The following is a 23645-nucleotide window of genomic DNA, read 5'->3' on the forward strand; positions in this document are numbered from 1 at the left end:
AAAGGAGGGAGAGAGGGAAGGAGGACCCCCAAATCTCGCTGGTTTCACACAGCAAACGTTTACTTTTTGCTTCATGCAAAGTCTGCCGTGAGTCCAGAGACTTTCCAGGATGGTGATCTCCTTGGGTTGGCTCAGAAATCTTGTGGTACCTGCCTGTCCAAACATTCTTTCACAGTTGCTGTGTCAGAGGAAGAGAGTGGTGGAAGGCCTTGTGCAACAATCTAACGTTGAACCCTGGAATGATACTTGTCACGTTGGTTCATGGCCCATTAATTATATGGCCCCATCCATTTGCAAGTGGATGGAGAAGCGTGATCTTCCTATGCCTTAGGGATGGACTGTAGAACCAAATAGGGAGGGTGCTGGAAAGTCTCTGTCACTGTGCTCAGTACTGATGAATAGCTTGCAAGGGGGTGGGAGAGTGATGAGCAGTGTTGTAAGATTAGGCTGATCTAAAACAGGATGGATGTTGGGGATTGAACCATAAATCTACCCCAGGTGGTTTGAATATTAAGAAGACAACAAATATAAACCTTTGAGACTCTTGGCAAATAACACAGAAATCAGAGAGCAGGTCGTTCTGGGTTGACCATGTATTGATTACTCAATTTTTTTTATTTGATTATAAGAGAAAAGAATGACAATTCCAGTAACCTGTGTTAGAATCTCACCTGAACACATCACCACCCTCTACCTGAAAAGTCCCATCTGCTTAAACAATTCAAATTGGGAGATACAGATTTTTTTACATCAGGATTGATTTGGACTTCACAACTGAATATTTGAGAGCCCATAAAATATGCTTTTCAACCCTGCAGAGCGATCTCTATTAATTAAAACTCAGTTACATGGCTAGTGATCACACCCAGTCCTGGATATAAGAAACAAGTGGATGGGCAACTTTTGGAAGCTCTTTTTTCCTATAAAACCAAACCTAGGACACTGTAAAGGGTTTTTCGGGTCCCCTCAATTTCTCAAAATGGGACTTGCCTACTCTAAAAGGTAGTGTCGGCCTCATTTTTGAAAACTTCTTTTAACCCTCTTGCCCATCCAGTGACCAGCTGCATTAAAATTCTTTAGAGAGGGGCAGCCCTCAGTCATCCGTTGAGCATCAGGCTTCATCTCAGGTCATGATCTTGCAGTTCGTGAGTTCAAGTCCTACATCAGGCTCTGCACTGACAGTGCAGAGCCTGCTTGGAATTCTCTCTGCCCCTTCCCCACTTGCACTCTCTCTCAAAATAAATAAATAAACTTTAAAGTAAATAAATAAATTCCTTAGAGAATTTTAAAACCTTGCACAAACAGGGGAAAAAAAGGTAAATAAATGGATAAATATAAATATATAAATAAATGTATACATAGAAGCAGCTCAAGTTTGGAGATTCTGCTTGAATAGCTGTGGTATGTGGTGCTGGAATCTGGATTTTTCTAAAGTATCCCAAGTAATCACGACACAGCGCCAGGTTTCGCATCACTGCAATCTGTCAACAGGTAAAGGGCCCCCCATTGACGTTGTTTTTTTCTTCACCTGATCGTTACTTTATGGAACAAATAACAGTTCTCATTAGCTTGTTAGGGAAAACAAAGTGACATTTATTGAGCCTAATAGAATGATAAATCCAGTCTGCAGGCACTTTATTGTGTCTACAATTAGTTATTTTGTTTGTCGGTGCTTTTCTGATAAGCTGGATGAGGATATTTCCAAAGGAAGCACGGACACTTTTTTCTGATTTGACTCCTTATAGGATAACTTTTAACGTAACTGAGCCTGTTTTTAATATAGTTGTCTCTTTTTATATGCAGAAGTGTTTGCTAGTGTTCATTGCTTGCCACTTACCGTGGCAAATATTGGACGATAGAAAACTTGCCTCCACTCTCTGCACCTCAGTTAATTCATCTGTGAAGTGGACGTAACAGTAGCATCTATTGCAAGAGGTTGTTAAAAAGCAAACAAGACAGAACAGAGAACCGAGAAACAGACTCACGCAGATACGCCCAATGGAATTTTGACATGGTTGCGGAAGAAACTGAACAGAGGAAAATGGCTTTTTCAAGTTTCCGGTGCTGAAGCGATTGGACATCCTTTGGGTGTGGGGCCCCGGGCGGTGGGGGAAGACCTCCCTTTGTCTTGCATCATATACAAAAATGCACTCAAAACAGATTGTGGCCTTAAGTGGAAAATGGAAAGCTATAAAACCTTTAGAAACAAACATAAGGAAAAAAAGCTTGAGGATCTAGGGCTAGCAAGTTCTTACAGCTGACACCAAAAGCATGACCCATAGAAGGAAAAATAGATAAATTGGACTTTATCAACATTGAAAAGTTTGCTCTGCAAAAGCAAAACAAAAAAGCCCGTGAACACAATGAAAAACAAAGCTACAGACTGGGAAAAAATATCTCAAGGTGTGTACTAATAAAGACTAGTAATCTACAATATATAAAACTCAAAACTCAAGAGTAAAAAAAAAATCCAATGGAAAATGAGCAAAAGCTGTGAAGAGACATTTCATCCCAAAGTAGGTAGAAACTGTAAGAAGCACATGAAAATATGTTCAACCTCATTAGGGAAATGTAAAATAAAACTACAATGAAACATGGGTACACACCTAGCAGAAAGACTAACATAAAAAATAGTGACAAACCCAATGTGGGTGAGGACGTGGAAAAACTAGATCGCTCGTGCATTCGTCGTGGGAACGTAAAACAGTCTGGCAATTGCTTAAGAAATTAAACGTGCAACAATCATACAACCCAATAATTACTCCTGGGCATTTATCCCAGAGAAATGAAGACTGACATTCACACACAAACCTGTACAGGAATGTTTACAGAAGCTTTATTTCTAACAGCCAAAAGGAAACCACCCAGATATCCTTTACCAGGTGAGTGGGTAAAAAAAATGGCACATCCATACCACGGGATGGTCCTCAGCACTAAAGGAGCATGAACTACTGACACGTGAAACGATCTGGATGAATCTCCATAAAATTATGCTGAGTGGGGGGAAAAAAACCCACAAAAGATTCTGTGCTGCATAATTCCATTCATATTAATGACAAATGTATAGAAATGGAGAACAGACTAGTGGCTGCTAGGGGTTACGGAGAAGAGGGGGTGAGAGGGAAGTAGGTGTGTCTATAGAAGGACAACACGAGGGACCCAGGGGTGATGGAAATACTGTGTATCTTGACCGTATCACTGTCAGTATCCTGGTTCTGACATTGCTCTTGTAAGATATGACTGCTGGGAGAAACTGGATAAAGGATGCCCAGGCTCTCTCTTATTTCAGACATTGACGTGTGAATCTACAATCATCTCAAACTAAAAAGTTTCATTGAAATAATCAAATGAGTTAATATCCATGACAGACGCATAGTAAGTCTTTAGTACCTCTTAGCTGTTACTAATTGCACTTTCCTGCAGTCACTTGGTACAACTTCCGTTTTGTCCATCTGTCCCTTCTGAAATACCATGCAGCAATGGTACAGCGGTGACACAGTGGCAGCTGGAGTCACCCTCAACTTCTCACCCCAACTCTGATAGTCATGAATCAGCCGTGTGACATTAGGCGAGATAAAAATCTTTCTCCTGCCTTCTTTTCTTCAGAAATGAGGATACTAAATCCCCCTCTACCCCTCATCACGGGGCGTTTAGGTTTGTTTGCTTGTTTAAGAATCAAATAGATGATGTACAGGGAGGGAGGAAGCTTTGAAAACTGTTAAGTGCTACCAAAATGCTACGCATTGCACATACGCTTATTAAATACCTCGTACTCCTCTACTACCGCTATTACTAATAAATATGACCATTTACTCGCTTGAAACCCTAGTTGGAATTTGGCATGCAAATTTCCTGAGTGTTGCTCATTTGCATTGGAAAAAAGGAAAGAGGTGGGAGGCCTTTTGAAGCCTTTTGAAAATTGAGCTCAGGGGGGGATGAATTCTTATCACTGGGCCCAAGGTATAATTGATTTTCTACACAATGGCTCACAGGTGCTACATTTAACACCCTGAGTAGTAGGAGGAAGGAAATGTATCCCAAGGTGCAGCTTTAACTTAAAATATCTCCAGAGTCAGCACCTCCACTCGGAAAGGCTGAGGAGCCTGGGGGCTGGGGTACCCCACCTTTCCTCCAGTTGTCTGAATGCGCTGAGGGAGACACCTGCTCCTCACTTACTTCTCACCCCACTCAGAGAATTGGGCCTCAGGTTTCTTATTTTCAGTGGCCAGATGCCAACAGCCCCTCTTTTCAGGCCTGGCTCACGAGGTTAGGGAAGAACACAGGGCAAGCCCACCATGAAATACATATTAATATTATAACAACCCTTTCAGAATTCACTGTTGCTATGTCAACAAAGCAGCTGGGGAAATTGGGTCTTTGGGAAATTGGGAAATGAGGTCGGCTTTGGCAACATGGCAAATGTTTCCTTCTCTCAGAACAATTGGTCTGTGACACCAGCCAGCCTTTTTCTACCTACCCTTTCTCCTGCTTATTTGTGGGAAACTGAGAAGCAAAACAGTGGTCATTAAGATTTGGGGTTAGGGAGCTTCTGCGTCATGGAAAAAGTGACAGAAATAAAAATTATTTCCCTCTCCCCCTCGTCGCCTGTTTATGTCAGTTTCTCGGTCCCAACTTGGACGCCACCGGACTGAACGTGGATGCTGTACCCAGCTCTGTGACTTTAGATGAATTACTGACCTCATCGCAGTCTCAATTACCTCGTCTTATGAAACAAAGGTATATTCGTAAGACCCGCCACACAATTTGTGGGGCTCAATACAAGGTAAAAATGCACGGCCCCCTGTTCAAAAATTAAGGATTTCAAGATGGCGACAGCAGAACATTAAACCAAGCACAGTGCCTTTGTAAGGACAGGCCTCGTGTGAAGGCCCAGGTCTCAGACCCATGAAGCTGGCCCTATGTATCAGTTATGACTCCAGGCTGACAAATGAGAGAAGTCAAGTCACACTCATTCCTCAGAAAGATAACTTAACAGATGGTTACCGTGGTGTCGTGGAAGCCAAAGGAGAGTTGAACAAATGAGGGGCCATCCCCCAGCCTGGTGGAAAAGCAGAGCCCAGGCACCTCCTGAGTTTTCTGTGCCACAGCTTCAGCCACCAGAGAGACTCGCTGACTTGCTCCCGTGGTCTCCTGGATTAAGTGAGGTGCCCACTGTAGACCAATCAACCCTGAATGGGGGCCCCGGTAAATTTCAGAGTAGAAATTTACCAGAGTAGAGGGCCAGCAGGTAATCCCACAGCTGCCCTTGGTGTTATGTAAGAACAAAGATAGCAGATTTCACCTCACTGCTGCCGCAGGTCTATTGGTTAGCAGCTGCCTAGACAGCGGGGTAGACAAGGTGCCTGGGGCCACACTGGAGTGTCTCGAAGGCAGGCCATCATGCTGTCTCCCATGATGCCGTCTCCCATGATGATGATGCTGGGCTGGAGGGTCGGCCCAGGTGCATGCACGTGCCAACTGTGGACAAGATTCCGTGAGCTCAAAGTTTTCTTACAGCCCTCACATTCTCGAGTATTTCCTCTCTGCTCCTGCTCATCCCCAAAATCAACTTTCAGGAAGCCTTCATGTGTAGGGATAATTTATTTCATTCAATAGATGTCGGTGAAATGTGATTAAATCTTTTAAAATTAAATGGATGTATCTGGAATACACGAGAGAAATGCTCTAGCTTAAGCAATTCTGAAGTGAATCCTTTGGTAAAGCAGACTCTTATTTAAATTGAATAGCCACTTAGCTCCTTAGCAAATCTGAATTTTTATGTAGAGTGCTTTGCTTAAGATAGAGAGACTGAGGATCTGGCTTGGAAAGACAACCACTGAGAAGGTGATGGGTCTGCAGCTTGCAGAAAAAGGTATAACAGCCCTCAGTCTATCCCACTCCCACCTAGATGTCAGTGGAGAATTTCCCTTCATCTGGACCTTTTGGGTGGCTTGTCCCCTTTAAGGATGCCTGAGTGTTTATTCTAGCATGAGTCCACCTGTAGGGTAGGGGTTTTTGTTGTTATTTTTTTGGTAGGATTGTTACGGAAACTGGTCTGGATCACCCGGCCGAAGAACCAAGCGGCACTCGGAGATCTTGGAAGGCAGGAGGTTTATTTTACCCTGGCAGGCTCAGAGGAGATCATTCTCCGGAGGTCTGAGCCCAGAGCATCAACAGAGGGGACAATTTATAGTCTGTTACTCCTGCATCCCTCAAGAGTAGTAATTGGGCGCCTGAGGCAAGCAGGGTGGGAAGAACCGGAAGGGAGGTCTTCAGGCAGGGACTGAAATTCCCTTATCAGTCCCGTCTGCCATCATATAACGGATTTTTCCCTAACAGGACAAGGAGGGGACAAATCAGAGTGACAGAGCTTTAGACCAGTGCTGTCCACTGTGGTAGCCACCAGCCACCTGTAGCTGTTGAGCACTCGAGACGAGGCAGGACTGAACCAGACTGAGTCAGGATGGTCTGTATGTGTCTACACACTGGATTTTGAAGACACCATATGAAAAAAGAACGTAAAATATCTCAATTTTATTATTTAGTGATTACATGTTGAAATGATCACTTCTTCATATACCAGGGCAAATAAATCGTATTCTACTTTTTTTAAGTTTTGTTTATTTATTTTGGGGAAGGAGGGACACAGAGAGAAGGAGGGAGAGAGAAGCCCAAGCAGGCTCTGCCCTGACAGCGTGGAGCCCAACTTGGGGCTCGAGCTCACCAGCCGTGAGATCATGACCTGAGCCAAAAACAAGAGTTGGACGCTTAACCAACTGAGTCACCCAGGGACCTCAATAAAACGTATTATTGATTTAACCTGTTTCCTTTTACGATTTATTTATTTATTTATTTATTTTTAAGATTTTGTTTTTATTTTTATTTTTTTTTAAATTTTTTTTTAACGTTTATTTATTTTTGAGACAGAGAGAGACAGAGCATGAACGGGGGAGGGTCAGAGAGAGAGGGAGACACAGAATCTGAAACAGGCTCCAGGCTCTGAGCTGTCAGCACAGAGCCTGACATGGGGCTTGAACTCACGGACCACGAGATCATGACCTGAGCTGAAGTCGGCCTCTCAACCGACTGAGCCACCCAGGCGCCCCTAAGATTTTATTTTTAAGTAATCTCTACACCCAACTTGGGGTAACCCAAGACATCAAGAGTCACGTTCTCCCGACTAAGCCCACCAGGCACCTCCCTTTTTACTTTGTAATGTGGCTAGTAAGAAATGTAAAGTAATTAGGGATGCCTGGGTGGCTCAGTCGGTTGGGCATCCAACTTCCACTCAGGTCATGATCTCTCCGTTCACGAGTTCGAGCCCCGCATCTGGCTCTGTGCTGACAGCTCAGAACCTGGAGCCTGCTTTCGATTTGGTGTCCCCCTCTCTCTTTTTGCCTCTCCCCTGCTCATGCTCCATCTCTCTCTCTCTCTCTCTCTCTCTCTCTCTCAGAAATAAAAATAAACATTAAAAAAAATAAATGTAAAGTAATTCAAGTGGCTTACATTATATTTCTACCGGGCAGAGCTGCTCTGGACCCTGCTGTCCAGCGGTGGTCCTGGGCGTGGCCATGACGCCTCACTGATGAAAGGTTTTCCAAAGCCCAAGATGAGAGTAGGTCAGATTCAGGGAGCCTCGCCAGAGGACAGAGGTTAAATAGGGACAGAAGGGCGGATGTGTTCCGCTTCAGGGCTAGACTGACAACAGTGTCCGAAAGAAATTTACAGAATCGTAAAAGTGGAAGCCACAGATTGACATCTGTGCTGTTATACCCGTACAGTTTAATCGACCCTGTCGTGAAGGATTAGAGTGAGCTGCAAATCCTCAAGACCTCTCCCGCCAGGTTGTCTGCACTCCCGGCCCTCCGGGCACCCCACCCTTTGAGTCGGGGCAGGCTCGGTGACTGCTCGGCCAATGCTGGGTCCAGCCTTTAAGAGGACTACAGTTTCTGCTTCCTTCCTCTAGAGCTTTGAGCCACCATGGAAAAAAAAAAAATCCCACTCCCTTTCTGGAGAGTGGGACTCCATGGAAGAGAGGGATCCAGCTGAGTCCATCCTGCCAGATGTCGACACTGAGGGACCAGGACGTGCCAAGTGATGCTGTCTTGTGTTCTTCAGACCAGGCACTAACCCGCCAAGTATCTATCCCAGCTGATACCACTAGAACAAACAAATCACCCAGCAGAACCCTGCCCAGACTCCTGATCCAAAGACTTACAATAAAAATAAAGTTGGTCGATGTTTTAAGTCACTGAGTTTTTAGTGGTTTATGATGCGGCATTAAACAGGCCGCCCTGCAAATCCTCCACTGTTGGCTGTGTTTGCAAAAAGACACTGGCGCTCTGGTCAAATATGCATTTAGTCGCTCACCATTCCTTTGGGAACATAAGGGTCTGGAAAAGGAAGCAGTAGAGAGGGATATTAAGGCCGACTGGGCCTTAATTAGAGTCTGGAAATTCAGAGTTTTGAATTCAAGGCTCAGGAGTTAGATTTCATTCACAGGCATAGAGCGCCACTAAATGATCTGAACAGGGAGTAATGTGATCAGAGCTGCGCTTTAGAAACATTATTCAACGGCTTCGTGCAAAACGGCTTGGGGAAGGGAGAGATTAAGAGTGAGGAGGCCAATTAGATCATCCCACATCCAGCATCTCAGATGAAAAGCAAAACTGTCAGAATCCCAGGTAGTGACAGAAGAAAAGTTCCCGTGTTTCTCAACTGGGATGACACTGAGCCTGGGGGACACTTGGGAATGTCTAGGGCTGTTTCTGCCACAGTGACAGGCAGGCACTGCTAGCATTTGGTGGGCAGGGTCAGAAATGTTAAATGACCTGCAGTCCATAGGACAGTCCCACAAAATGAAGGATTGTCTCATCCACTATGCCCTGTTGAATAATACTGTAGATAGAATGCGCTACTAGAAGCTGAGTCAACAGAACTCAGCAAGTGACCGGATAGAGGAGGAGCAGAGGGGAAGGTACGAATCATTGGCCTTGCTGAGGTTTCTAGACTTGATGACTGGTATCATAAACAGAGATGGAAATTCAGGAAGAGGAGGAACAGGCTTGCATGGAAGCCACAGAGTTTGAGGGGCTCATGGGGCCTCCCCCTGGAGGTGTCTTACAGGCAGCAGGCTGGGTGTCAGGGCACACTTGGAAGAGAGGTCACGGGACGGAGGTGTTGTAAAACCAGAAGCTCGCTGTCCCACCCGTGGTGTCCACCACTCTATAGGGTCCGCAGACCCCTGCTTGAGGTCTCCCTGGTCCAGCAGACCCTGCTCTGGCCCGGGTCCAGGCATCAGCATTTAGTGATCATTGAGACTGAGAAGGTCAACCGTGAGGCAAGGAGGCTGGGCCAAAGAGCCTTGGACCCATGGCTCCAAGGAAGGGCCTTCGTGAGGGAAAAGGGTTCTCATGGGACCACAGGAGATCCTCTAAAATGACAAGCCAGTGCTCTCCCAAAGGAAGAAAAAAGCATTCCAGGTTCAGACGATGGAACACATAACCTTCCCTCTCTCCTGCTCTTCCCTGAGTCTCTTCAAACCCAAACCCTGTCTTCCTCGGGCTCATCTTGTGCCTACTCGTTTCTTAAGGACCACCCCATTTCACCCCATTTCTGATTTTGCCCACATCAGACCTGAGCCTGCTCACTGCTTCAGTTCCTTCCTCTGCCCTCCCTCCAGACAGGTGCAAAAAGACTGGTTTCCTACGCGAAAAATAAAACAGAACATGTCAGCGGATGATCCATTGTCATTACTGAAGGGCATCACCTGACAGGGAGACCTGGGGACCCAGAGGAGCTAAGTGACACCTTTGCTCCCCGGGGCAGTGTTTGAAAGTGATGTCACCCCAATGCCCAATTACAATTCACACCTTTTAACCTCCACAATCATCTGAGATCCGTATCAAGGTTGATTCCGGTAAGATGCCTCGATATTCTAAATTATTTGTCAGCCTGGCACGGCAAATAAACATTTGTGAAATTCATTTCAAAAGATGTTAACACTGGTGAAACCCACGTGCCCCCAGAGGGATTATACAAATTTCCATGTCAAATATTTGAGGCAAAGCACTTGTAGAGAAACAGTGTTTTTTTGTGTTTTGATGCCTTTCATTTCCATAAACTAGATTACTTTCTGAAATTACTTTCACACAGAGAACAGTTTCTATTGAATTCCAGTCAGTGAACTCCTCCGAGTGTGAGGTGAATAAAATATCTCGGGGCTGTGGGGCTTCCTTGATGCATATGCACCCATGTTGTGTAAGGAAGGCAAACCAAGTTGAGATGTTATCTTTAGAGAGCTCATGTACCCAGATCTGCTGTCTTACGGTAATTGCTAAACAACCAATTCATTTAGAGCCTAACAAGGAAGCTCTAGGGCTTTCTCTCCACCCCCCCACCCCCCATCTCTCCTACCTGGCTAACAATGACTCCAGCTCTGTTGTTAACTGAAGATTTGCTGGCAGGCAGCTGCTTGCTACGGCGAGGTTCTCCAACAGTCAAGTTTTATCTGCTTCTTGCAAACACCGATTCTGCCAAAAAAATTCTCACAAAAAATTTTGATCCGAGGAAACATTGTCCTATTGTCCTAGTTCTGTCAAGCCCATAAAATTAAAATGGACTTAGTTTTCTTAAAGGGGGAAAAAAAAGGGAGGAAAAGGAGTCGCAGGCCCAAGTAGAAGAAAGCTGCTGAGTTAAATGTTCCTTGAAACAAATAGGCATTTCCTGCGGGTGTGGGCCCTGCCCTGCCCTGTGGCGACAGAACAGCCACCGGTGGGGGTCGGGGGTGGGGACAAAGGGGACAATCTCTCCTTAGATAAAGCCACTAGAAGGTCTTATCTTCCAGGGCTAGTGAGGAGAGTTCTAGGATCTGGGGAAGACCTTTCTTAACAAATCTAACCTTGACCAAATTTAAAATGACCAACTGATTAGCATGTGAGGATAACTTTGCAGCTGGGTGTGGCCTTGTAAACATTAGGAGCCCCTGCGCCCTCCCCCCCCACAGGAGCTGGAGGGACAACACAAGAGAAGGGCCTAGAGCAAGCAAGGCTTGTTTCTGTTTTATCCAGAGAAGCCGAGGTGAAGAGAACAGTTTCCGGCTTGACTCCTCCAGTAAAGTAGGAGCCGTGGGAGGGTATAAACCGAGGAGCCAGATGATGTGATTTGCTTTTTTAACAAGATCACTCCGGCTGTTAAGAGTAGATCACAAGCAGAATTGGAACTTATTGGAAGCTTATTGGAACAGCCAAAGCAGGATAGGGTGGATGGTGGCTTAGGCTAGAGTGGTAGCTGAGGGAAGATCTATTTGAAGGAGAACCAACCCTTTTCAGATGTGAGGACAAAGGAAGAGTAAAGGATGGCCCCAATTTGCTGTCCTGAGCAGCTGGGACAATAAAGTTACCATATACTTGCACGGAGAAGACTGTCGATGGAAACTGGGGCTTGGGCATACAGTCTTCATTCTGAGATGTCTATTGGTCACTCCAGTGGAAAACTCAGATAGGCAGAGGGCATGGGTTGTCAATTCAAGAGTCATCTATATAGAGATGTCTTTAAAGCCTTGAAACTGGATGAGATCACCAAGGAGGGGAAGGTGAAGATAAGAAGAGGTCCTGGGGCACGTCGACATTAGGCATATTTGCAGTTTATCAAAATGCAATTGCAAATGCAAAATAAGCTAACTCTGTATAGAAAAAAAAAAACTCTCTCATTCCCTTCATGGGCCCTGGAGGATTGAAATACAGGATGGGTACACTATCAAGGACACAAGTCAAGGTCACTAGGAAATGGTGACATCCAAGGGACTGGGAGGGATGGGCGGGACAGGGGGTGATATCTATAACCTTCAGAGCAGACTCGCCCAGGAGGTACAGGGTATACAGCAAAGCTCACGGGTGCAGATGAGAAAGACTAACTGGGCCAGGTGGTTATTACAGAGTTGAAAGAGGACATACAGAGAGAAATGGACCAAAGCCCAAGGAACAACACCTCTTTACAAATTTTCCTTCAGGGGCGCCTGGGTGGCTCAGTCGGTTAAGCGGCCGACTTCGGCTCAGGTCATGATCTCGCGGTCCGTGAGTTCGAGCCCCACATCAGGCTCTGTACTGACAGCTCAGAGCCTGGAGCCTGCTTCCGATTCTGTGTCTCCCTCTCTCTGACCCTCCCCTATTCATGCTCTGTCTCTCCCTGTCTCAAAAATAAATTAAAAAAAAAAAAATTTTCCTTCAGTTCCTTGTCCCTCCTCCCTTCTCACCACCCTCACGGGCAGCCTTCCACTCACTGCAGGTGCCAACATGTGTGCTCATTCCCTTCTTCTCATCCGGGAACAGATTGGAGACCCTGTGCTCTGCCACAGAGATGCTCGTTCGTGGCAAGGTCACCCCAGCCTCTCATTCCCCATCCCTTCACTTGCTTCCTCTTTCTTCATCTCCCTGTGGCCACGCCAAGCATCTCACCAAGTTTGTTTACTGCCTTTGCAACCACAGGCTTGGGAACCCCATGAGGACGGTGACTTACCCTTAGTGCCTGGAACTGCGCCTAGTAAACAATAGGCGCTCAATAAATATGGACTCATGAAATGGGTGATGTGGCTGAAAGGCAGTAAAGGTTAGCGATGTCAACACCTACCAGTTAATTGACTGTACAAATTTCATCAGCCATCCCAGCCTCAGTGTTTTGAACTATAAAATGGAAATCTTATCTACCTATCGGTTGTGAAAATTAAAATTAAATAAGATTATTTTTGTGAAGCATCTGATCTATAATGCGTACACAAGAAAAGTGTTTTCCCTACCTGTCTTCCACTTCGGTCCCAAGAGAGTCAAGGTAGAGAGTTCCAACTCTGATCTCAGCAATGTGAACTAGGCTCCAGGGTGACGGGTTCTGTCTGGCATCTCAGCTTCCTAAGACGGAAAGTTCTAAGCGTCAGAGAATGAATTTTCATGATAAGAACTGCATTTTGTAAGATGCTCTCATAATATAAAATTACAAGATTACCAAGGAGAACATCAGAAAAGAACCATATAAATTTTCTCAGTGAGAACTTGGCACATAGGACACTCGATAATATCTGATGAATGAATCAATGAATGGACAGTAAGATCAATTAAAATTTAGCCTAAGAGTAAAGGCTCTCCTAAAATTTGCTCTTAATTATCAATAAATTTCTTTCTAATGAAAGTAGCCTACAGGGCATTTTCAAGGGCTCTCGTTTGGCAGTGGAATTTCCTTTGATCGAACACGAAAACGCAAACTTTACATTTCTGCACTGAAGAAAAATTTTTCTATTTGGTTCTCCGTTTCTGTAATTTTTCCCAGCAAAAATGGTAACTTCTTAGCAATTTGGCATGAGATTTAAGGGCTTCGAACATCCCTCATTCTCCCCGGTCCTTTTTTATGCTGTCTACACCATACAGAGGTTGTTTTCTCTCTGCTTGTAAGATTCTCACGAGAGCCCAGGGAGGTTCTGGGCACAGAATAAATAAAAGAAAATGATGCCAAGAGGAAGGTTATGATGTTTGCCATCAAGGAGAGAATACCAGTGTGCTCGGGACAGGCTGTGGGCGGAGCTCCTAAAGGCTCCGTCCCAGAAGGGTAGTCTGAGGTCATCTTAGAGAAGTTGTTCCTGGTGCCTGAACCCCCAGAAGACTGGGCGGGGCGGAGCTCTACTTTGAGATAACTTTCCTGGGTCAAATCGACTGAATGACGATGATTTAAAAATTTTGTCAAAGGGGAAAAATAAAAGCTTCTTCTCGGCTTCAGACAACCATGCCAGATTTCTGCCTGCAGCACATTTTCATGGAAAAGCCAGGCGACAGCGAACATATGGGGTGTGCTATTGAAGATGACAGCCTGTGGGAGGTACTCCCAAGGCAGCTGCAACCGAGAATCGGCTGGGGGGGCCCATCCAGAAACCAGTGCCCAGGCTGACCATCGTCCCGCCAACCCCACCGCCATCCATCCATTCATACCCCTGCCTTCACCCCTTGGGCTTTGAGTCTGCTCCACACCAGGACAGGCTTTCCAGGAAAAATAGTAACCTGTTTGCCGAGAGGGTCCGCAAGCGGCAGGCCTTGCCTCCGACACTCGGGAGAACTTGAAACAACCTGGGAACTGAAGTTTTTATGTGGAACAGGGCTGGAGAGGGTGGAGCGAGAACAATAACAGTGTTTTTGAGGAGCGTCCAATTTTATGGGCATTGGGTTGGATTCTCTCTTCTGCCTCAGTGAGGACAAGGAACCGGGGCACCCCGGAGGCTTCTCAGTGGGCAGAACGAATCCGAATGTCTCAACGAGGGATCCCTTCTGGGAATCAGGGCTGGAGCAATGCGTCTGGCTCAGTCACTGACAAAGTTCTGGTGGCTGTGGTTTGAGGGCTACAGGCTGCTAACAGCTTTTTATTTATTTTTTTTTTTTATTTTTTAAATGTTTATTTATTTTTGAGAGACAGCATAAGCAGGGGAGGGGCAGAGAGAGACACACACACACACACACACAGAATCTGAAGCAGGCTCCAGGCTCTGAGCTGTCAGCACAGGGTCCGACGCGGGGCTCGAACCCAGAACCATGAGATCATGACCTGAGCCAAAGGTGGACACTTAACCGACTGAGCCACCCAGGCACCCCTGCTAAGAGCTTTATTCTACCCATTATCATTTGATCCGCACAACACATCTGTGAGGCAAGAATTGACTTTTACATGGAGGAAGAAACCAAACTCATAGAGACTTTGGGGTACTGTCCACACTCAAGCAGTTAGGAAGTGGCAGAAAATCCTGGAATTGAAACGCAATGCCAAATGCAGGCTCGCAACGCATTTTCTGCAGTATAAAGGAGATTGTTCTCTCCCCATCTAGCAGATGAGGAAACAGAATGGATCCAGCAGGGCCACAAACAGAGAAAGCCTTGGGAGGTCATCCAGTCACCCCTGCGCCATCTCAAGATGGATTAAACCCAAAGGAAAACACCACAGCAACTTTGCATCGTGCTTTTTAAAGAAAGCAAGGTTGATCTTGGCTGATTCAATTCCAATTCCAAGATAACTGGTAGTCCTCACCAAAATTAGCCTGGAGAAAAACACTTGACACGAAGAGCCATTGTGGCTTGAACTTTGCTTGATGTTATATCTAGTTATGATCTATATTTCAGTGGAATCAGATAAAGACCTGAGAGGGACAATCACAGACCTTAATGTCACCTGGCCTTTGCCATTCTTAAGGGAAAACAAGACCTTCTGAGCTTTTCTCCACGACCTTGTGAGTGGCCACTTGGCTAATCTTTAGCGGCCAGGGATGTTGACTTTATCCGGGTTATTAGTTAACAGGATTAGTTTTCTTATTTCTAGTGTAATGTGGATGACTCTAGTTGCTTTGTATGGATCGTGACCACCTATTGAGAGACGGGCTACCTCTATGCAGCAAGTGAACTGTCTTTTCCTGGTTATGCTAACGAGGGCAGCTGGGGAAACCTTAGACCCCTCTGATTTCTGACTTTTGTGGTCGCACAGAAGGCTTTTTGATAGAGCAGCAAAGATCACCTCCATCTCTTGGGGAAACAGACCACCCCACGAGTCCAAATAAAATCAGTTCAGAGCAACTTAAGAGTTTGTACGTTACTGACTCAACGTATCTCGCGAAAACATCTAGGGATTTAGCCGATGGGAAGACAGCACCAAAGGCCCTTCTCAAAGGGAGTTCTCCAGTCCATGGCTAAGCTCCCACATGCTTACAGTTCCTTAAAGACGGAGAAAGATGGCAACCTGGGGCCCAGCTCGGAGACCCGGCAAGGACAGAGCAGTGGATGTGGGGCAGCCCTCAGCTGCCTATTCCTTCCCTCGGCGGGATCAGGCCTTGCGGTACCTGCCCAATACTGCTCACGCTCCCTGCAGCCAGGTCAGCTCTGGAGGGGCCCTTTCACCTCAATCCCTCTGTCTTCACCTCTGTCCTCGCCTGCCGCTTCCTCATCTCTGTCCCTTCCCTACTTCATCACACAGGACCCTTAGTCTCAGGCTTGGAACCGGGGTCTTCCTCCTGCTGCGGGGTGCTCACAGTCTCTTTTCTGGGAAGAGGAAATACTATATTAGAGTTGTCGTCGGAGAAAAATATTTGAGAGTCGGGGTCTTAATCAGGCTCCTGGCAAAAACCTTCAGGCACATGTGAAGAAGATCAAGAGGCCCCCAACCTGAGGGCCTGAGGGCCTCAGTTCTTGCCTGTGTGCCCAGCAGCCGGAGACAGGAACCCAGCTGGTCGTGGGGCTCCCGGCCTGGAAGAACCTTCTGGCTCAGGAAGTTGCTGCTAAGGGGCTGCCTGCCATTTTCTGTAGTCAAGCGAGTCCCTCTTCTCCAGGGTCTCTCAGGCAGGGGTGACCCTGGATAGAAAAATGGGTGGGGCATCTCCCCCACCCCCTGGGAAGCAAGGTCACCCTCCACCCCACCTGTGTGGGGCTAATGCACACCCCCCAAAGAACTTAATGTCTGTCCCTTCTCAGGTGGCGTGTGGCTGTCCTTGCTACACGGTGTCACATTTGGAAGCTCTCTGTCTGTTTTTCAGGTGATTAGTCCATTGTGAAAACAACTACCTGGAGAGAGCAAACTTTTCTCAGGGATACAAATAACCATGGATGTTCTGTGTTTTGTAAAGTCAGCTGAACACCGCTGGTTGCGTGAATGGCTTTATTACATGTGTGAACCATCAGAAATTTAGCCTCACTCCCAGTCAACATGAGCGATTTGTAACCACAAACTTTGTGACAGAAAGACAAATGAGGAAAGCTCAGGACCAAATTAGGCGTAATTAGTATCCACACAGGAAACGCTCCAGTAACCTGGCAGTTTGCAGCCGGGGGAGGACACATGCGGCATTGTCTTAACAACAAGTTCATCAAACGTGTAATTAGCCACCGGCCACCAGCCACCTTTGTAAACTGAATCTGAGCTGCTGCCAGTCATAGACTGGCCTGGACGCCACTGAACAGAAGTCTAGGTAGCTGTACAAATGGAATGCCCACCGCTAGGGGCAAACAGCCATGCCTGTCTGGCTTTTTACTTGACGGGCTCACAGTATTTTCCCTCCTTTTAACGCACTCAGATTTCAGGGGTAAGTTCTACTCAAGTTACTTACTGAAGAAGAAAGCCCAGGGCATCACTTTTGGTCAGACTTCAGTGACCTCTACGGCGAGAGCTGGCCTATAGAAGATGACCGTGGTTGGGACCATTAGATTTTCCATTGTAAAGAGTTGAGCTCCAACAACTTCCAACACAGCTCAATATTCAGAAGCCCAATACTCCTAACCTCACGCATCCAGTATGGTGAGAAAGCCTCAGGACCCCCACCTTCCCATTCCAGCATTACAAAAAGAATTAACGGAAAAATATTGTCTCTGCAAATAAAAAATAATAGTACATCCAATTAAGCATGACCAATAAAGATTAAAGTCTGTGGCTTTTCTTTCTGGACATATCTGTCAATTCACTCTAGGACCAATATAGACTATTTCTCTCAGGAGGTGAGATTACAAAGGAAGAAAAATGTTCTCAGAGCTCAGTTGGTAATTAATCTTTGCATATGACTTCCTCATAGTCCCCATTAATTATCAATATTCAATCATGCATTAAAAATGGATTTTTCTTTGACAGAATTTAGCTGTTTGTAAGACTTACTATATCAAACTAACTTCTAATATAATCACAGAGCTTGGCCTTGCAAACCTTCATTACATTTTTACAAATCCTTTAGCGGAAGGTTCCACACAAACACATTAATAATAGCCAATTCAGCAAAATCAACATGCAAAAAACAATATCAAAAGCAAACATAAGCATATCAACCAACTGCCATGTGTGGCCTTTATTTGGATTCTGATTCAAACAAACTGGATTTTTTTTTTTTTTTTTTTTTTTTTTTTAGTTACGACATTTTGAGATGATTGGAAATTGAACATTGACTGGATATTGTTCAGAAATACTTGTTAATTTCTGGGTGTGATAATTGTATTGTGGTTATGTTTAAATATTTATGGATGAGATAATATGATATCTGAGGTCTGCTTCAAAATAATATGGGAAGGGGTGAGCATAGATAAAACAATATTGACCATTAATTGATAAATGCACATGGAAGCTTTTTAATGTCTTCTCAGCCCAATATTACAGTAAAAAAAAAAACCCAAAATATATGAAGTCAACAAAAGCATTGTCTCTCTAAAGATTATTTGTCCAGTAGCAATCGCTTAATAAAATTTAAAGCCAGTTCTAATGATGACAACTCTAAACCAGAGGGATTAAACCAAAGACCTACTGATTGAATCAGGCTTGCTGTCGTGTTTTATCAAAATCTGAATTGTTTACTAACGTAATAAGTTCTTTACTAACATAAATCAAGATCTCCTGTCAGATTCCTGGCTTCTCTTGAAAAGTCACAAGAAAAAAAAAAAAAAAGAAAAGACAAGATCTGGGGCACCTGGGTGGTTCAGTCGGTTGAGACTCCAACTTTAGCTCAGGTCATGATCTCAAGGTTTGTGAGTTCAAGCCCCACATCGGGCTCACTGCTGTCAGTGCAGAGCCACCTTCGGATCCTCTGTCCCCCTCTCTGTCTGTCCCTCCCCTACTCACTCTCACTCTCTCTCTCTCTTTCTCAAATAAAAAAAAAAAAAAAAAAAGAAAAGTCACAAGATCTGACAAACCCAGGCCTATGTCCCTACTTAACAGCAGCTGTTGGCAGTCAAACAGAGGCTGCCCCATGTGGATGGGGTGGGACTACCCGCTGGCAGTCGCTACCAGTCCCACTTAACTCATTGAGGACATTATGGATGGATCTAGACTTTGGGCCTTGCTCTTACAGCAGTCCTTCAGGGTTATTCAGGGACCCATTGCCTGAGGACAAATGGCTTCAAATCAGCTTTTCAGCAATTACAACCAGCCCCCCACGTTTCCGAACCAAGTCACCTTTATCAGAAAGGGCACAAGTCTCTCAGGCACTGGAGAGGACCTGAAGACCATCTAGCCCAGTGGTTCCCCCACCTTGGCTACAAATTAGAATCCCCAGTGGGGGGTGGGAGATGGATTAAAAAATTTCAAAGCACAAACTTCATCTGAGGTCTTTTTTTTTTTTTTTTAATTTTTTTTTTAAATGTTTTTTTTTTTTTAATTTATTTTTGCGACAGAGAGAGACAGAGCATGAGCAGGGGAGGGGCAGAGAGAGAGGCAGACAGAATTGGAAGCAGGCTCCAGGCTCTGAGCTGTCAGCACAGAGCCCGATGAGGGGCTCGAACCCACAGACCGTGAGATCATGACCTGAGCTGAAGTGGACGTTTAACCGACTGAGCCACCCAGGCGCCCCCATCTGAGGTCTTTAAATCAGACTCTTGTGGGGCGCCTGGGTGGCTCAGTCGGTTAAGTGCCTGACTTCGGCTCGGGTCACGATCTCAAAGTTTGTGAGTTTGAGCCACGCATCGGGCTCTGTGTTGACAGCTCAGAGCCTGGAGCCGGCTTCGGATTCTCTGTCTCCCTCTCTCTCTGCCCCTCCTCTGTTCATGCTCTGTCTCTCTCTGTCTCAAAAATAAATAAAACATTAAAAAGGTTTTAAATAAGTAAATAAGTAAGTAAGTAAATAAATAAATAAATCAGACTCTTGAGGAGGGGTGACGTGTAAATCCATTTGGCCCTTGTGCCAATGGAGCAGTAGGCCCAGCGGAATCTTACCAGCCAGGCGACCTTAGCAGCTAAGGTATCACCTAAGTATACCCCAGACTTCCCATGCCTTTGTAGATCCCTCTGCTCATGCTTCAAAAATGTCCTCTGCCTGTTGAAATCCTTTCAGATCTTCAAATGTCACCTCCTACCGATGCCTTCCCTGATCTTAATAATTAGGATCTCATTAGTTTGATCATCCTAACTCATGCCCACATATTTTTAAAGTTTGTTTTGTGTTTTGTTTTGTTGATTTTTAAGATGTGGAGTTGGAAGTAGGTATTAATTTCATTATTTTAGGTTTATTTATTTTGAGAGAGAGAGAGAGAGAGAGAGAGAGAGAACACAAGCAGGGGAGGGGCAGAGAGAGAAGGAGAAGGGGAATCCCAGGCAGGCTCTGCACCACCATTGCAGAGCCCAGCACAGGGCTCAAGCCCATGAATCATGAGATCATGACCTTAGCCGAAACCAAGAGTAGGATGCTTAGCCAACTGAGCCACCCAGGTGCCCCAAGATGAGTATTTTAATAGTAACAAGAGTATTCTGCTTAAAGCCATTTGGAGTTGATGGCAGAAAAGGAGCTGGAAGCCCAGCTTGCTGATTCTCCCACCTGCCTCTCTCCTTCCCACTGTCCTGCTCTGTGTGTGACAGAGCCATTAAGCTTGATGGGGTTATTCCAGTCAGGGGCCAGGAACACTGGGGTCAAAGAAGAGAGCATCATATTAGAAATCTAAGCTGCCTGGAGATTTTCTTCAATCAGCAGCTGCAGGGCACTGTGGTCTTCTTACCACCCAGGTAGGATTGAAAGTCTCTAAAAGGGATGCTCTGTCCCCCTACCCCGCCTTGCCCCAACCCTTCCAATGGATGACAGCTGGCTCATGGTAGGTCCTCAACAAATGGTGGTTGGTGATGTATTATTGTTCCTCAAGTATCCGGGCAAATCCAAGTGCAGAATGAGGAGCATGTATATCGGTTGCCCCCAAGCCCTCAGTCACTGGGCCTCAAGGAAAACCCAGGGCAACGGTACTTATTTTTTAAACCATGTAGCCTTTCAGAATAAAAAAAAAAAAAAAAGCTATGGGGGTCCTCTTCAAAAAGGTACACAAACATACAAATTTTATATAACATTTCAGGGAAATAGTGATCCGACGGAAGCTCATCATTCCTAACCCCTCGCTAAGAAACTCTGCCCCACAGTGGGTGACCCTGTGCAGTTGGGCCTGGGAGACAGTGCAAAGTGCCAGCACTGGGGGGCATATGGCTGTATACACAGTGTCCGCTTACTGGCCATGTGGCCTTGGACAAATTACATATCCTCTCTCCTCCCGTTGTTCTTAGAGGTAAAATGGAGGTAGGTAACCCCATTTACCCACAGGACTTTGAAGAGATTAAAAATGAGACACTGTTGGTTTTTTTTAATGCCTGGCACATTATAGATGCTCAATAAAGGTTATTTCCATCTCCCCGAGCATAAAGGACTAGAATTCTAGCTAACTGATTATTAGGCCAAGAGATGTGAACAGTCAAGATATTTGACCTGTCAGAAGTCTAATCAAATCAGAGGACGTGTACCACAGCCCGAAGGTCAAGCCCTTCGGACTTTGTCAGCCTGGGGTGGGATGATCTGCTTTCAGAGGCTGACTTTTTTTTTTTTTTTTTTTTAATTGCAGGACAGAGAGATGATGTGGCACATTTGAATTGCAATTGAATGTAAACAGAGCTCTCGTGAATCACTGGAGAATATAGCCGGGTGCCTGGTGGATGCATGAATCCTATTTTTATATTACACTGTGGTCCTGTTCTCCAATACCACACTCCAAACAAGGAAATTAAATTAAGCATTGCTTAAAATGCCTCAGACAATAATATAAATTTGTATTAAATGAATTTAGCGTCATTTTCTTGTTTGGAGTGGAAGGTGGGAAAACACTGGAGTGGTGGCGAGAGTAAATAGCTAACTCGATTAATCCTATTGAAGGGGAGGATGGAGCCACACGAGTGACTTTTGTGTGTGTTTGGTTAATATTTTACTGAAAATTGCTATTAGCTCTAACTGATCCGAATCAAAATCCACTGTGTAATATGGCCAACAACTTAATAGCTGAAGTACAGGACGGTGGGCTCGACATGATACCATGCTATATAGGGAAAAAGAAAGAAAAACAGAAAAATGAAGGGGGAGGGGGGTGAACTGGAGTTTGAGATTTAAAATCCAGTGAAGGGAAAATTCAAACCAAGTAGGGAGATGGGATGCTTGGGGGGGGAAGGAAGGTCGAGACCCAAGGAGGACGGAGGCTAGTCCCAGGGCCTGGTTCTACTGGAAATCTGCTTTTTGTAATTCACAGAGGACAAGGAGAGCGTTTGGAGATGGGGTAGAGAATCTCAAAGGGAAATCCCAACCCTACCCCCTAAGAGTTCCGTGATAACTCTCATCTTCCTTAGGATCCAGCAAAGCTGGAGAGAGGTTAGGGGACAGTCCCCATGCTGGCCCCAGCCATCATCGGGGTAAGGGTCATCGGGAGGTCTTTTATTCCTTAACTTGAGGAGGGAGGGTTATTTTTTATTTCCTTTCATAGGGGTATGGCAGGGGAGAACCAAGAGTAGGGGTTCAGTGGAGGGTGCCTTGTTGAGCTCTTGCCTCAGGGTTCATGTCACCCTGTCCTCTCCCCAGGGTGGGGCCTGGAGCTTGGGGTTCTCCCTTTCTTGAGTTAGTACACCTGGGAAAACATGGGGCTCTCTACACACCATCGTCTTACCCTCTGGTACCCAGGATTCAAATGTGGCAGCTTGCAGTTAGAACCCTGACTTTGCACTTGCTTGCTGTGAACAGAAAGTTAACATTCAGAAAGTTAGGGCTGTTGTGAAGGATTAGAAATGTTCAGCACTTTATTTTCCAGAGTGGAAAGTAGAAGTCTACCTTCACTGTTACTATTGCTTCCAGAGATTTCTCCGATTCCCTTCCAAGAAATGTGAGCCTAAACCGGAAGAACTGACCACAATTCAGATTTTGCGTCTCGCATCTTCCACAAAGGGTTTCAGGTGACTTACAGCGTGCAACATCATATCAAACGGAACAATTAAAGATAGAAACAGAACGGAGACCATCTGGGGAAGCAGGGAAATGGGTCTTCCAGGAACTCTGTTAAGAGGAGTTAATTAGTGTTGCCGAAAATTGATTTGGGCTTTAAGTCTCTAGGCAACGAAAACAAAGAGGAAAGTATGTTGGGTTCCATGAATGTCCTTCCTCACGGAACCCGTGCACGTGCACACAACACACAACACACACACACACACACACACACACACACGCTTGACTAAAGAGAAATTCTTTCCTAGGAACTAATTTCCAGCAGAAATGTATGATGTGATTTCATGAATGTAGTATATTGGGTAACAGGATAATGCTCTCCACTATGGCTTTACATATTCAAAGAGAACTGTTCCACCCACCCTCTTCACTGTAAGGTCATAATCCCAGAGTTTAATTGTGGCTTTGGAGAAGGGGAGTAGGGGCTGCGAGAACGTAGTGCTAAATATTTTACTTTCTCCTGGTTTACTTAATATAGTGAGAGAACTTGGAGGATCTGGGAGAATGAATAATGAACGTGTGCTTTTGCGATCCCACTAAGATTCTCCGGCTGGTATTGAATCACCATCAGTTCACGACAAAAATCCCCGATAAGTGTCAATCGTGACAATATTTGGTTAAACTGAGAACCATTCATTTTATCCATCAGATACGAGGGCAGAAAGGAAGAGACCACCGATCCAGCTTTGCTTTACTTATTTATATTAAATGTATTAAATATATTAAAGATGTTAGCACATCAATACAATGTGAATAAAGGAACAAAAATGGGAGCAAAAGGGAAAACACAAGCCCAATTTTTCATCTTAACAAGCTCAACAAATACTACCTATCATGAGACAGTAGCCATTCCTCATAAAACTAAAAGGCAAAG

General features: G+C 45.2%; 1 protein-coding gene across 6 annotated transcripts in view; it reads left to right on the forward strand.

Moving 5' to 3' along the window:
* Positions 1 to 8247, forward strand: part of TMEM260 (transmembrane protein 260) — a 114675-nt gene extending 106428 nt beyond the window's left edge. For 2 of the 6 annotated variants that reach the window (XR_006599626.1, XR_006599627.1), the window contains exon 20: positions 1804 to 6824. The gene's annotated coding sequence lies outside the window, so the exon portion shown is untranslated. Of the gene's footprint in view, positions 1 to 1803; positions 6825 to 7966 lie in introns of those variants that run through there. The other 4 variants (XR_006599630.1, XR_006599629.1, XR_006599628.1 and 1 more) reach the window with 4 other exon arrangements.
* The last annotated feature ends 15398 nt before the right edge of the window (positions 8248 to 23645 follow it).

The sequence above is a fragment of the Felis catus genome, chromosome B3, assembly GCF_018350175.1.
Source record: "Felis catus isolate Fca126 chromosome B3, F.catus_Fca126_mat1.0, whole genome shotgun sequence".
NCBI classification, from domain to species: Eukaryota; Metazoa; Chordata; class Mammalia; order Carnivora; family Felidae; genus Felis; species Felis catus.